This window comes from Lagenorhynchus albirostris, chromosome 6 (assembly GCF_949774975.1).
Source record: "Lagenorhynchus albirostris chromosome 6, mLagAlb1.1, whole genome shotgun sequence".
NCBI classification, from domain to species: domain Eukaryota; kingdom Metazoa; phylum Chordata; class Mammalia; order Artiodactyla; family Delphinidae; genus Lagenorhynchus; species Lagenorhynchus albirostris.
In genome coordinates this window covers 101670754-101686499 of record NC_083100.1, presented here as the reverse complement: position 1 = coordinate 101686499, position 15746 = coordinate 101670754, and positions in this window count along the sequence as shown.

Here is a 15746-nt window from a genome sequence, read left to right as displayed (position 1 = left end):
GGGACGGTTTAGGGTCCAGGTGAGGGTCCGACAATGCTTTAGGGGGAGCGTACGTGTGAGGGCGCGGGTTAGTGTTAGCGTTAGGGTTAGGATTAGGGGACGGGTGAGGGTCAGGCTTCGGGGAAGCGTTAGGGTTAGGGTTCGGGCTAGGGTTAGGGTTAGGGGACGGGGACCGTTTAGGGTCCAGGTGAGTGTACGACAACTGTTTAGGGGGAGCGTACTTGTGAGAGTGCCGGTTAGTGTTAGCGTACGGGTTAGGATTAGGGGACGGGTCAGGTTCAGGCTTCGGGGAAGGGTTAGGGTTAGGGTTCGGTCTAGGGTAAGGGTTAGGGGACGGGGACGCTTTAGGGTACAGGTGAGGGTACGACAACGCTTTAGGGGGAGCGTACGTGTGAGGGCGCAGGTTAGTGTTAGCGTACGGGTTAGGATTAGGGGACGGGTGAGGGTCAGACTTCGGGGAAGGGTTAGGTTTAGGGTTCGGGATAGGGTTAGGGTTAGGGTTAGGGGACGGTTTAGGGTCCAGGTGAGGGTACGGCAACGCTTTAGGGGGAGCGTACGTGTGAGGGCGCGGGTTAGTGTCAGCGTACGGGTTAGGATTAGGGGACGGGTGAGGGTCAGGCTTTGGGGAAGGGTTAGGTTAGGGTTCGGGCTAGGGTTAGGGTTAGGTTTAGGGGACAGGGACGGTTTAGTGTCCAGGTGAGTGTCCGACAACGCTTTAGGGGGAGCGTATGTGTGAGGGCGCGGGTTAATGTTAGTGTGCGGGTTAGGATTAGGGGAAGGGTGAGGGTCAGGCTTCGGGGAAGGGTTAGGTTTAGGGTTCGGGCTAGGGTTAGGGTTTGGTGACGGGGACGGTTTAGGGTCCAGGTGAGGGTACGACAACGCTTTAGGGGGAGCGTACGTGTGAGGGCGCGGGTTAGTGTTAGCGTACGAGTTAGGATTATGGGACGGGTGAGGGTCAGGCTTCGGGAAAGAGTTAGGGTTAGGGTTCGGGCTAGGGTTAGTGTTAGGGGACAGGGACGGTTTAGGGTCCAGGTGAGGGTCCGATAAAGCTTTAGGGGGAGCGTGTGAGGGCGAGTGTTAGTGTTAGCGTACGGGTTAGGATTAGGGGACGGGTGAGGGTCAGGCTTCTGGGAAGGGTTAGGGTTAGGGTTCGGGCTAGGGTTAGGGTTAGGGGACGGTGACGGTTTAGGGTCCAGGTGAGGGTACGAGAACGCTTTATGGGGAGCGTACGTGTGAGGACGCAGGTTAGTGTTAGCGTACGGGTTAGGATTAGGGTACGGGTGAGGGTGAGGCTTCGGGGAAGGGTTAGGGTTAGGGTTCGGGCTAGGGCTAGGGGACGGGGAAGGTTTAGGGTCCAGGTGAGGGTACGACAACACTTTAGGGGGAGCGTACGTGTGATGGCGCGGGTTAGTGTTCGCGTACGGGTTAGGATTAGGGGACGGGTGAGGGTCAGGTTTCGGGGATGGGTTAGGGTTAGGCATCGGGCTAGGGTTAGGGTTAGGGGACGGGGACGGTTTAGCGTCCAGGTGAGGGTACGAAAACGCTTTAGGGGGAGCGTACGTGTGAGGGCGCGGGTTAGTGTTAGCGTACGTGTTAGGATTAGAGGACGGGTGAGGGTCAGGCTTCGGGGAAGGGTTAGGGTTATGGTTCAGGCTAGGGTTAGTGTTAGGGGATGGGGACGATTTAGGGTCCAGGTGAGGGTACGACAACGCTTTAGGGGGAGCGTAAGCGTGATGGCACGGGTTAGTGTTAGCATACGTGTTAGGATTAGGGGACGGGTGAGGGTCAGGCTTCGGGGAAGTGTTTTGGTTAGGGTTCGGGCTAGGGTTAGGGTTAGGGGACGGGGAAGGTTTAGTGTCCAGGTGAGGGTACGACAACGCTTTAAGGGGAGCGTACGTGTGAGGGTACGGAGTAGTGTTCGCGTACGGGTTAGGATTAGGGGACGGGTGAGGGTCAGGCTTCGGGGAAGGGTTAGGGTGAGGGTTTGGGCTAGGGTTAAGGTTAGAGGAAGGGAACGGTTTAGGGTCCAGGTGAGGGGACGACAACGATTTAGGGGGAGCGTACGTGTGAGGGCGCGGGTTAGTGTTAGCGTACGGGTTAGGATTAGGGGACGGGTGAGGGTCAGGCTTCAGGGAAGGTTTAGGGGTAGGGTTCGGGCTAGGGTTAGGGTTAGGGGACGGGGACCGTTTAGGGTCCAGGTGAGGGTACGACAACGCTTTAGGGGGAGCGTACGTGTGAGGGCGCGGGTTAGTGTTAGCGTACGGATTAGGATTAGGGGACGGGTGAGGGTCAGGCTTCGGGGAAGGGTTAGGGTTAGGGTTCGGTCTAGGGTAAGGGTTAGGGGACGGGGACGGTTTAGGCTACAGGTGAGAGTACGACAACGCTTTAGTGGGAGCGTACGTGTGAGGGCGCGGGTTATTGTTAGCGTACGGGTTAGGATTAGGGGACGGGTGAGTGTCAGGCTTCGGGGAAGGGTTAGGGTTAGGGTTCGGTCTAGGGTTAGGGTTAGGGGACGGGGACGATTTAGGGTCCAGGTGAGGGTACGACAACGCTTTAGGGGGAGCGTACGTGTGAGGGCGCGGGTTAGTGTTAGCGTACAGGTGAGGATTAGGGGACGGTTGAGAGTCAGGTTTCGGGGAAGGGTTAGGGTTAGGGTTCGGACTAGGGTTAGGATTAGGGGACGGGGACGGTTTAGGGTCCAGGTGAGGGTGCGACAACGATTTAGGGGGAGTGTACCTGTGAGGGCGCGGGTTAGTGTTAGCGTACGGGTTAGGATTAGGGGACGGGTGAGAGTCAGGGTTCGGGGAAGGGTTAGGGTAAGGGTTCGGGCTAGGGTTAGGGTTAGGGGATGGGGACGGTTTAGGTTCCAGGTGAGGGTCCGACAACGCTTTAGAGGGAGCGTAAGTGTGAGAGCGCGTGTTAGTGTTAGCGTACGGGTTAGGATTAGGGGACGGGTGAGCGTCAGGCTTCGGGGAAGTGTTAGGGTTAGGCTTCGGGCTAGGCTTAGGGTTAGGGGACGGGGACGGTTTAGGGTCCAGGTGAGGGTACGACAAAGCTTTAGGGGGAGCGTAGGTGTGAGGGCGCGGGTTAGTGTTAGCGTACGGGTTAGGATTAGGGGACGGGTGAGGGTCAGGCTTCGGGGAAGGGTTAGGGTTAGTGTTCGGTCTAGGGTAAGGGTTAGGGGACGGGGACGGTTTAGGGTACAGGTGAGGGTACGACAACGCTTTAGGGGGAGCGTACGTGTGAGGGCGCGGGTTATTGTTAGCGTACGGGTTAGGATTAGGGGACGGGTGAGGGTCAGGCTTCGGGGAAGGGTTAGGGTTACGGTTCGTGCTAGGGTTAGGGTTAGGGGACAGGGACGATTTAGGGTCCAGGTGAGGGTACGACAATGCTTTCGGGGGAGCGTACTTGTGAGGGCGCGGTTTCGTGTTAGGCTACGGGTTAGGATTAGGGGACAGGTGAGGGTCAGGCTTCGGGGAAGGGTTAGGTTTAGGGTTCGGACTAGGGTTAGGGTTAGGGGACGGGGAGGGTTTAGGGTCCAGGTTAGGGTACGACAATGCTTTAGGGGGAGCGTATGTGTGAAGGCGTGGGTTAGTGTTAGCGTACGGGTTAGGATTAGGGGACGGGTGAGGGTCAGGCTTCGGGGAAGTGTTAGGTTTAGGGTTCGGGCTAGGGTTAGGGTTAGGGGACGGGGACGGTTTAGGGTCCAGGTGAGGTTACGACAACGCTTTTGTGGGAGCGTACGTGTGAGGACGCGGTTAGTGTTAGCGTACGGGTTTGGATTAGGGGACGGGTGAGGGTCAGGCTTCGGGGAAGGGTTAGGGTTAGGGTTCGGGCTAGGGTTAGGGTTAGGTGACTGGGAAGGTTTAGGGTCCAGGTGAGGTTACGACAACGCTTTCGGGGGAGCGTACTTGTGAGGGCGCGGTTTAGTGTTAGGCTATGGGTTAGGATTAAGGGACGGGTGAGGGTCAGGCTTCGGGGAAGGGTTAGGTTTAGGGTTCGGGCTAGGGTTAGGGTTAGGGGACGGGGACGGTTTAGGGTCCAGGTGAGGGTACGACAACGCTTTAGGGGGAGCGTACGTGTGAGCGCACGGGTTAGTGTTAGCGTGCGGGTTAGCATTAGGGGACGGGAGAGGGTCAGGCTTCGGGGAGGGGTTAGAGTTAGGGTTCGTGCTAGGGTTAGGGGATGGGGACGGTTTAGGGTCCAGGTGAGGTTACGACAACGCTTTTGGGGGAGCGTACGTGTGAGGACGCGGTTAGTGTTAGCTTACGGATTTGGATTAGGGGACGGGTGAGGGTCAGGCTTCGGGTTAGTGTTAGGGTTAGGGTTCGGGCTAGGGTTAGGTTTAGGGGACGGGTAAGGTTTAGGGTCCAGGTGAGGTTACGACAATGCTTTAGGGGGAGCGTACGTTTGAGCGCGCGGGTTAGTGTTAGCGTACGGGTTAGGATTAGGGGACGGGTGAGGGTGAGGCTTCGGGGAAGGGTTAGGTTTAGGTTTCGGGCTAGGGTTAGGGTTAGGAGACGGGGACGGTTTAGGGTCCAGGTGAGGGTACGACAACACTTTAGGGGGAGCGTAGGTGTGAGGGTGCGGGTTAGTGTTATCGTACGGGTAGGATTAGGCGACGGGTGAGGGTCAGGCTTCGGGGAAGGTTTAGGGTTAGGGTTCGGGCTAGGGTTAGGGTTAGGGGACGGGGACGGTTTAGGGTTGAGGTGAGGGTACGACAACGCTTTAGTGCGAGCGTACATGTGAGGGCGCGGTTTAGTGTTAGCGTACGGGTTAGGATTAAGGGACGGGTGAGGGTCAGGCTTCGGGGAACGTTTAGGTTTAGAGTTCGGGCTAGGGTTAGCGTTTGGGGAAGGGGACGGTTTAGAGTCCATGTGAGGGTACGACAACGCTTTAGGGGGAGCGAACGTGTGAGGGCGTGGGTTAGTGTTAGTGTATGGGCTAGGATAACGACACGGGTGAGGGTCAGGCTTCGGGGAAGGGTTAGGGTTAGGGGACGGGGACAGTTTCCGGTCCAGATAGGGTACGACAACGCTTTAGGTGGAGCGTACGTGTGAGGGCGTGGGTTAGTGTTAGCGTACGGGTTAGGAGTAGGGGACGGGAGAGGGTCAGGCTTTGGGGAAGGGTCAGGGTTAGGGTTCAGGCTAGGGTTAGGGTTAGGTGACGGGGACGGTTGAGGGTCCAGGTGAGGGCACGACAATGCTTTAGGGGGATAGTACGTGTGAGGACGCGGGTTAGTGTTAGCGTACGGGTTAGGATTAGGGGACGGGTGAGGGTCAGTTTTCGGGGAAGGGTTAGGGCTAGGGTTCGGGCTAAGGTTAGGGTGAGGGGACGGTGATGGTTTAGGGTCCAGGTGAGTGTACGACAACGCTTTAGGGGGAGCGTACGTGTGAGGGCGTGGGTTAGTGTTAGCGTACGGGTTAAGATTAGGGAACGTGTGAGGGTCAGGCTTTGGGAAAGATTTAGGGTTAGGGTTCGGGCTAGGGTTAGTGTTAGGGGACGGGGACAGTTTAGGGTCCAGGTGAGGGTCCGACAACGCTTTAGGGGGAGCGTACGTGTGAGGGCGAGTGTTAGTGTTAGCGTACGGGTTAGGATTACGGGATGGGTTAGGGTCAGGCTTCGGGGAAGTGTTAGGGAGAGGGTTCGGGCTAGGGTTAGGGGACGGGGACGGTTTAGGGTCCAGGTGAGGGTCCGACAACGCTTTAGGGGGAGCGTACGTGTGACGGCGCGGGTTAGTGTTAGCGTACGGGTTAGGATTAGGGGGCGTGTGAGGGTCAGGCTTCGGGGAAGGGTTAGGGTTGGGGTTCGGGCTATGGTTAGGGTTAGGGGATGGGGACGGTTTAGGGTCCAGGTTAGGGTACGACAATGCTTTATGGGGAGCGTACGTGTGAGGGCTCGGGTTAGTGTTAGCGTACGGGTTAGGATTAGGGGACGAGTGAGGGTCAGGCTTCGGGGAAGGTTTAGGGTTAGGTTTCGGGCTAGGGTTAGTGTTAGGGGACGGGGCTGGTTTAGGGTCCAGGTGAGGGAACGACAACGCTTTAGGGGGAGCGTACGTGTGAGGGTGCGGGTTAGTGTTAGCGTATGGGTTAGGAGTAGGGGACGGGAGAGGGTAAGGCTTTGGGGAAGGGTTAGGGTTAGGGTACGGGGACTGTTTAGGGTCCAGATGAGGGAACGACAACGCTTTAGGGGGAGCGGACGTGTGAGGGCGCGTGTTAGTGTTAGTGTACGGGTTAGGATTAGGGGACGGGAGAGGGTCATGCTTCGGGGAAGGGTTACGGTTAGGGTTCAGGCTAGGGTTAGGGGACGGGGACGGTTTAGGGTCCAGGTGATGGTACGACAACGCTTTAGGGGCAGCGTACGTGTGAGGGCGTGGGTTAGTGTTAGCGTACGGGTTAGGATTAGGTGACGGGTGAGCGTCAGGCTTCGGGGAAGGGTTAGGGTTAGGCTTCGGGCTAGGCTTAGGGTTAGGGGACGGGGACGGTTTAGGGTCCAGGTGAGGGTACGACAAAGCTTTAGGGGGAGCGTACGTGGGAGGGCGCGAGTTAGTGTTAGCGTACGTGTTAGGATTAGGGGACGGTTGAGGGTCAGGCTTCGGGGAAGTTTTAGGTTTAGGTTTCGGGATAGGGTATGGTTAGGGGACGGGGACGGTCTAGGGTCCAGCTGAGGGTACGACAACGCTTTGGGGGAGCGTACGTGTAGGGCGCGGGTTAGTGTTAGCGTACAGGTTAGGATTAGGGGACGGGTGAGGGTCAGGCTTCGGGGAAGGGTTAGGGTTAGGGTTCGGTCTAGGGTACGGTTTAGGGGACGTTGACGGTTTAGGGTCCAGGTGAGGGTACGACAACGCTTTAGGTGGAGCGTACGTGTGAGGGCGTGGGTTAGTGTTAGCGTACTGGTTAGGATTAGGGGACGGGTGAGGGACAGACTTCGGGGAAGGGTTAGGGTTAGGGTTCGGGCTAGGGTTAGGGTTAGGGGACGAGGACGGTTTAGGGTCCAGGTGAAGTTACGACAACGCTTTAGGGGGAGCGTACGTGTAGGGCGCGGGTTAGTGTTAGCGTACAGGTTAGGATTAGGGGACGGGTGAGGGTCAGGCTTCGGGGAGGGTTAGGGTTAGGGTTCGGGCTAGGGTTAGGGTTAGGGGACGGGGACGGTTTAGGGTCCATGTGAGGGTACGACAACGCTTTAGGGGGAGCGTACGTGTGAGGGCGCGGGTTAGTGTTAGCGTACGGGTTAGGATTAGGGGACTTGTGAGGGTCAGGCTTCGGGGAAGTGTTCGCGTTAGGGTTCGGACTAGGGTTAGTGTTAGGGGACGGGGACGGTTTAGGTTCCAAGTGAGGGTCCGACAACACTTTAGGGGGAGCGTATGTGTGAGAGCGCGTGTTAGTGTTAGCGTACGGGTTAGGATTCGGGGAAGGGTGAGCGTCAGGCTTCGGGGAAGGGTTAGGGTTAGGCTTCGGGCTAGGCTTAGGGTTAGGGGACGGGGACGGTTAAGGGTCCATGTGAGGGTACGACAACGCTTTAGGGGGAGCGTAGGTGTGAGGGCGCGGTTTAGTGTTCGCGTACGGGTTAGGATTAGGGGACGGGTGAGGGTGGGGCTTCGGGGAAGGGTTAGGGTTAGGGTTTGGGCTAGGGTTAGAGTTAGGGGACGCGGACGGTTTAGGGTCCAGGTGAGGGTACGACAACGCTTTAGGTGGAGCGTACGTGTGAGGGCGCGGGTTAGTGTTAGCGTACAGGGTAGGATTCGGGGACGGGTGAGGGTCAGGCTTCGGGGAAGGGTTAGGTTTAGGGTTCGAGCTATGGTTAGGGTTAGGTTTCGGGGACGGGGACCGTTTAGGGTCCAGGTGAGGGTACAACAACGGTTTACGGGGAGAGTACTTGTGAGTGCGCGGGTTAGTGTTAGCCTTCGTTTTAGGATTAGGGGACGGGTGAGGGTCAGGCTTCGGGGAAGTGTTAGGGTTATGGTTCGGGCTAGGGTTAGGGTTAGGGGACGGGGACGGTTTAGGGTCCAGGTGAGGGTACGACAACACTTTAGGGGGAGCTTAGGTGTGAGGGTGCAGGTTAGTGTTAGCGTATAGGTTAGGATTAGGGGACGAGTGAGGGTCAGGCTTCGGGGCAGGCTTAGGGTTAGGGTTCGGCCTAGGGTTAGGGTTATTGGACGCGGACGGTTAAGGGTCCAGGTGAGGTTACGACAACGCTTTAGGGGGAGCGTACGTGTGAGGGCGCGGGTTAGTGTTAGCGTACGGGTTAGGATTAGGGGACGGGTGAGGGTCAGGCTTCGGGGAAGGGTTAGGGCTAGAGTTCGGGCTAGGGTTAGGGTTAGGGGACGGGGACGTTTTAGGGTCCAGGTGAGGGTACGAAAACGCTTTAGGGGGAGCGTACGTGTGAGGGCAAGGGTTTCTGTTAGCGTACGGGTTAGGATTAGGGGACGGGTGAGGGTCAGGCTTCGGGGAAGGGTTAGGGATAGGGTTCGGGCTAGGGTTAGGGTTAGGGGACGGGGACAGAAGAGGGTTCAGGTGAAGGTACGACAACGCTTTAGGGGGAGCGTACGTGTGAGGGCGCGGGTTAGTGTTAGCGTACGGGTTAGGATTGGGGACGTGTGAGGGTTAGGCTTCGGGGAAGTGTTCGCGTTAGGGTTCGGACTAGGGTTAGTGTTAGGGGATGGGGACGGTTTAGGTTCCAAGTGATGGTCCGACAACGCTTTACGTGGAGCGTACGTGTGAGGGCACGGGTTAGTGTTAGCGTACGGGTTAGGATTAGGGGACGGGTGAGGGTCAGGCTTCGGGGAAGGGTTAGGGTTAGGGTTCGGGCAAGGGTTATGGTTAGGGGACGGGGACGGATTAGGGTCCAGGTGAGGGCACGACAACGCTTTAGGGGGAGCGTACGTGTGAGGGCGAGGGTTACTGTTAGCATACGGGTTAGGATTAGGGGACGTGTGAGGGTCAGGCTTCGGGGAAGTTTTAGGTTTAGGGTTCGGCCTAGGGTTACGTTGAGGGGACGGGGACGGTTTAGGGTCCAGGTGAGGGTACGATAACGCCTAAGGGGAAGCGTACGTGTGAGGGCGCGGTTTAGTGTTAGCGTACGGGCTAGGATTAGGGGACGAGTGAGTGTCAGGCTTCGGGGAAGGGTTAGGGTTTGGTTTCGGGATAGGTTTAGGGTTAGGGGACGGGGATGGGGACGGTTTAGGGTCCAGGTGAGGGTACAACAACGCTTTAGGGGGAGCGTACATGTTAGGCGTGGGTTAGTTTTAGCGTACGGGCTAGGATTAAGGGACGGGTGAGGGTCAGGCTTTGGTGAAGGGTTAGGGTTAGGGTTCGGGCTAGGGTTAGGGTTAGCTGACGGGGAGGGTTTAGGGTCCAGGTGAGGGTACGACAATGCTTTACGGGGAGCGTACGTGTGAGGGCACGTGTTAGTGTTAGCGTACGGGCTAGGATTAGGGGACAGGTGAGGGTCATTCTTCGGGGAAAGGTTAGTGTGAGGGTTCGGGCTAGGGTTAGGGTTAGGGGCGGGGACGGTTTAGGGTTAAGGTGAGGGTACGACAACGCTTTAGGGGGAGTGTACGTGTGAGGGCGCGGGTTAGAGTTAGCGTACGGGCTAGGAATAGGGGATGTTGAGGGTCAGGCTTCCGGGAATGGTTAGGGCTAGGGTTCTGGCTAGGGTTAGGGTTAGGGGACGGGGACAGTTTAGGGTCCAGGTGAGGGTACGACGTTTTAGGTGTAGTGTATTTGTGAGGGCGCGGGTTAGTGTTAGCGTACGGGTTAGGATTAGGGGACGGGTGCGGGACAGGCTTCGGGTAAGGGCTAGGGTTAGGGTTCGGGCTAGGTTTAGGGTTAGGGGACGGGGACGGTTTAGGGTTCAGGTGAGGGTACGACAACGCTTTAGGGGGAGCGTACGTGTGAGGGCGCGGTTAGTGTTAGCGTACAGGTTAGGATTAGTGGACGGGTGAGAGTCAGGTTTCGGGGAAGGGTTAGGGTTAGGGTTCGGGCTAGGGTTAGGGTTAGGTGACGGGGACGGTTGAGGGTCCAGGTGAGGGCACGACAACGCTTTAGGGGGAGCGTACGTGTGAGGGCGCGGGTTAGTGTTAGCGTACGGGTTAGGATTAGGGGACGTGTGAGGGTCAGGCTTCGGGGAAGTTTTAGGTTTAGGGTTCGGCCTAGGGTTACGTTGAGGGGACGGGGACGGTTTAGGGTCCAGGTGAGGGTACAACAACGCTTTAGGGGGAGCGTACGTGTTAGGCGTGGGTCAGTCTTAGTGTACGGGCTAGATTTAGGGGACGGGTGAGGGTCAGTCTTTGGTGAAGTGTTAGGGTTAGGGTTCGGGCTAGGGTTAGGGTTAGGGGAAGGGGACGGTTTAGAGTCCAGGTGAGGGTACGACAACGCTTTACGGGGAGCGTACGTGTGAGGGCACGTGTTAGTGTTAGTGTACGGGCTAGGATTAGGGGACGGGTGAGAGTCATTCTTCGGGGAAATGTTAGGGTGAGGGTTCGGGCTAGGGTTAGGGTTAGGGGCGGGGACGGTTTAGGGTTAAGCTGAGGGTATGACAACGCTTTAGGGGGAGCGTACGTGTGAGGGCGCGGGTTAGAGTTAGTGTACGGGCTAGGAATAGGGGATGTTGAGTGTCAGGCTTTGGGGAAGGTTTAGGGTTAGGGTTCGGCCTAGGGTTAGGGTTAGGGGATGGGGACGGTTTAGGGTCCAGGTGAGGGTACGACAATGCTTTAGGGGGAGCGTACGTGTGAGGGCGCGGGTTAGTTTTAGCGTACGGTTTAGGATTAGGGAATGGGAGAGGGTCAGGCTTCGGGGAAGGGTTACGGTTAGGGTTCAGGCTAGGGTTAGGGGACGGGGACGGTTTAGGGTCCAGGTGAGTGTATGACAACGCTTTAGGGGCAGCGTACGTGTGAGGGCATGGGTTAGTGTTAGCGTACGGGTTAGGATTAGGGGGCGGGTGAGGGTCAGGCTTCGGGGAAGGGTTAGGGTTAGGGTTCGGGCTAGGGTTAGGGTTAGGGGACGGGGATGGTTGAGGGTCCAGGTGAGGGTACGACAACGCTTTACGGGGAGCGTACGTGTGAGGGCACGGGTTAGTGTTAGCGTACGGGTTAGGATTAGGGGACGGGTGAGGGTCAGGCTTCGGGGAAGGGTTAGGGTTAGGGTTCGGGCAAGGGTTATGGTTAGGAGACGGGGACGGATTAGGGTCCACGTGAGGGCACGACAACGCTTTAGGGGGAGCGTACGTGTGAGGGCGAGGGTTACTGTTAGCATACGGGTTAGGATTAGGGGACGTGTGAGGGTCAGGCTTCGGGGAAGTTTTAGGTTTAGGGTTCGGCCTAGGGTTACGTTGAGGGGACGGGGACGGTTTAGGGTCCAGGTGAGGGTACGATAACGCCTAAGGGGAAGCGTACGTGTGAGGGCGCAGTTTAGTGTTAGCGTACGGGCTAGGATTAGGGGACGAGTGAGTGTCAGGCTTCGGGGAAGGGTTAGGGTTTGGTTTCGGGATAGGTTTAGGGTTAGGGGACGGGGATGGGGACGGTTTAGGGTCCAGGTGAGGGTACAACAACGCTTTAGGGGGAGCGTACATGTTAGGCGTGGGTTAGTTTTAGCGTACGGGCTAGGATTAAGGGACGGGTGAGGGTCAGGCTTTGGTGAAGGGTTAGGGTTAGGGTTCGGGCTAGGGTTAGGGTTAGCTGACGGGGAGGGTTTAGGGTCCAGGTGAGGGTACGACAATGCTTTACGGGGAGCGTACGTGTGAGGGCACGTGTTAGTGTTAGCGTACGGGCTAGGATTAGGGGACAGGTGAGGGTCATTCTTCGGGGAAAGGTTAGTGTGAGGGTTCGGGCTAGGGTTAGGGTTAGGGGCGGGGACGGTTTAGGGTTAAGGTGAGGGTACGACAACGCTTTAGGGGGAGCGTACGTGTGAGGGCGCGGGTTAGAGTTAGCGTACGGGCTAGGAATAGGGGATGTTGAGGGTCAGGCTTCCGGGAATGGTTAGGGCTAGGGTTCTGGCTAGGGTTAGGGTTAGGGGACGGGGACAGTTTAGGGTCCAGGTGAGGGTACGACGTTTTAGGTGTAGTGTATTTGTGAGGGCGCGGGTTAGTGTTAGCGTACGGGTTAGGATTAGGGGACGGGTGCGGGACAGGCTTCGGGTAAGGGCTAGGGTTAGGGTTCGGGCTAGGTTTAGGGTTAGGGGACGGGGACGGTTTAGGGTCCAGGTGAGTGTACGACAACGCTTTAGGGGGAGCGTACGTGCGAGGGCGCGGGTTAGTGTTAGCGTACGGGTTAGGATTAGGGGACGGGTGAGGGTCAGGCTTCGGGGAAGGGTTAGGGTTAGGTTCGGGCTAGGGTTAGGGTTAGGGGACGGGGACGGTTTAGGGTCCAGGTGAGGGTAAGACAACGGTTTAGGGGGAGCGTACGTGTGAGGGCGCGGGTTAGTGTTAGCGTACGGCTTAGGATTAAGGGGCGGGTGAGGGTCAGGCTTCGGGGAAGGGTTAGGGTTAGGGTTCGGGCTAGGGTTAGGGTTAGGGGACGGGGACGGTTTAGGGTCCAGGTGAGGGTACGACAACGCTTTAGGGGGAGCGTACGTGTGAGGGCGCGGGTTAGTGTTAGCGTACGTGTTATGATTAGGGAATGGGTGAGGGTTAGGCTTCGGGGAAGGGTTAGGCTTAGGGTTCGGGAAAGGGTTAGGGTTAAGGGACTGGGACGGTTTAGGGTCCAGGTGAGGGTACGACAAAGTTTTAGGGGGAGCGTACGTGTGAGTGCGCCGGTTAGTGTTAGCGTACGGGTTAGGATTATTGGACGGGTGAGGGTCAGGCTTCAGGGAAGGGTTAGGGTTAGGGTTCGGGCTAGGGTTAGGGTTAGGGGACGGGGACGGTTTAGGGTCCAGGTGAGGGTACGAAAACGGTTTAGGGGGAGCGTACGTGTGAGGGCACGGGTTAGTGTTAGCGTAGGGGTTAGGATTAGGGGACGGGTGAGAGTCAGGGTTCGGGCAAGGGTTAGGGTTAGGGTTCGGGCTAGGGTTAGGGTTAGGGGACGGGGACGGTTTAGGGTCCAGGTGAGGGTACAACAACACTTTAGGGGGAGCTTAGGTGTGAGGGCGCAGGTTAGTGTTAGCGTACGGGTTAGGATTAGGGGACGGGTGAGGGTCAGGCTTCGGGTCAGGGTTAGGGTTAGGGTTCGGCCTAGTGTTAGGGTTCGGGGACGGGGACGGTTTAGGGTCCAGGTGAGGGTACGACAACGCTTTAGGGGGAGCGTACGTGTGAGGGCGCGGGTTAGTGTTAGCGTACGGGTTAGGATTAGGGGACGGGTGAGGGTCAGGCTTCGGGGAAGTGTTAGGTTTAGCGTTCGGGCTAGGGTAAGGGTTAGGGGACGGGGACTGTTTAGGGTCCAGGTGACAGTACGACAACGCCTTAGGGGGAGCGTACGTGTGAGGGCGCGGGTTAGTGTTCGCGTACGGGTTAGGATTAGGGGACGGGTGAGGGTCAGGCTTCGGGGAAGGGTTAGGGTTAGGGTTTGGGCTAGGGTTAGGGTTAGGGGACGGGGACGGTTTAGGGTCCAGGTGAGGGTACAACAACGCTTTAGGGGGAGCGTACGTGTTAGGCGTGGGTCAGTCTTAGTGTACGGGCTAGATTTAGGGGACGGGTGAGGGTCAGGCTTTGGTGAAGTGTTAGGGTTAGGGTTCGGGCTAGGGTTAGGGTTAGGGGACGGGGACGGTTTAGAGTCCAGGTGAGGGTACGACAACGCTTTACGGGGAGCGTACGTGTGAGGGCACGTGTTAGTGTTAGTGTACGGGCTAGGATTAGGGGACGGGTGAGAGTCATTCTTCGGGGAAATGTTAGGGTGAGGGTTCGGGCTAGGGTTAGGGTTAGGGGCGGGGACGGTTTAGGGTTAAGCTGAGGGTATGACAACGCTTTAGGGGGAGCGTACGTGTGAGGGCGCGGGTTAGAGTTAGTGTACGGGCTAGGAATAGGGGATGTTGAGTGTCAGGCTTTGGGGAAGGTTTAGGGTTAGGGTTCGGGCTAGGGTTAGGGTTAGGGGATGGGGACGGTTTAGGGTCCAGGTGAGGGTACGACAACGCTTTAGGGGGAGCGGACGTGTGAGGGCGGGGGTTAGTTTCAACGTACGGGCTAGGATTAGGGGACGGGTGAGGTCAGGCTTTGGGGAAGGGTTAGGGTTAGGTTTCGGGCTAGGGTTAGGGTTAGGGGATGGGGACGGTTTAGGTTCCAGGTGAGGGTACGACAACGCTTTAGGGGGAGCGTACGTGTGAGGGCGCGGGTTAGTGTTAGCGTACGGGTTAGGATTAGGGGATGGGAGAGGGTCAGGCTTCGGGGAAGGGTTACGGTTAGGGTTCAGGCTAGGGTTAGGGGACGGGGACAGTTTAGGGTCCAGGTGAGTGTATGACAACGCTTTAGGGGCAGCGTACGTGTGAGGGCATGGGTTAGTGTTAGCGTACGGGTTAGGATTAGGGGGCGGGTGAGGGTCAGGCTTCGGGGAAGGGTTAGGGTTAGGGTTCGGGCTAGGGTTAGGGTTAGGGGACGGGGATGGTTGAGGGTCCAGGTGAGGGTACGACAACGCTTTACGGGGAGCGTACGTGTGAGGGCACGGGTTAGTGTTAGCGTACGGGTTAGGATTAGGGGACGGGTGAGGGTCAGGCTTCGGGGAAGGGTTAGGGTTAGCGTTCGGGTAAGGGTTATGGTTAGGGGACGGGGACGGATTAGGGTCCAGGTGAGGGCACGACAACGCTTTAGGGGGAGCGTACGTGTGAGGGCGAGGGTTACTGTTAGCGTACGGGTTAGGATTAGGGGACGTGTGAGGGTCAGGCTTCGGGGAAGTTTTAGGTTTAGGGTTCGGCCTAGGGTTACGTTGAGGGGACGGGGACGGTTAGGGTCCAGGTGAGAGTACGATAACGCTTAAGGGGGAGCGTACGTGTGAGGACGCGGGTTAGTGTTAGCGTACGGGCTAGGATTAGGGGACGAGTGAGGGTCAGGCTTCGGGGAAGGGTTAGGGTTTGGTTTCGGGATAGGTTTAGGGTTAGGGGACGGGGATGGGGACGGTTTAGGGTCCAGGTGAGGGTACAACAACGCTTTAGGGGGAGCGTACATGTTAGGCGTGGGTTAGTTTTAGCGTACGGGCTAGGATTAAGGGACGGGTGAGGGTCAGGCTTTGGTGAAGGGTTAGGGTTAGGGTTCGGGCTAGGGTTAGGGTTAGCTGACGGGGAGGGTTTAGGGTCCAGGTGAGGGTACGACAATGCTTTACGTGGAGCATACGTGTGAGGGCACGTGTTAGTGTTAGCGTACGGGCTAGGATTAGGGGACAGGTGAGGGTCATTCTTCGGGGAAAGGTTAGTGTGAGGGTACGGGCTAGGGTTAGGGTTAGGGGTGGGCACGGTTTAGGGTTAAGGTGAGGGTACGACAACGCTTTAGGGGGAGCGTACGTGTGAGGGCGCGGGTTAGAGTTAGCGTACGGGCTAGGAATAGGGGATGTTGAGGGTCAGGCTTCCGGGAATGGTTAGGGCTAGGGTTCTGGCTAGGGTTAGGGTTAGGGGACGGGGACAGTTTAGGGTCCAGGTGAGGGTACGACGTTATAGGTGTAGTGTATGTGTGAGGGCGCGGGTTAGTGTTAGCGTACGGGTTAGGATTAGGGGACGGGTGCGGGACAGGCTTCGGGTAAGGGCTAGGGTTAGGGTTCGGGCTAGGTTTAGGGTTAGGGGACGGGGACGGTTTAGGGTCCAGGTGAGTGTACGACAACGCTTTAGGGGGAGCGT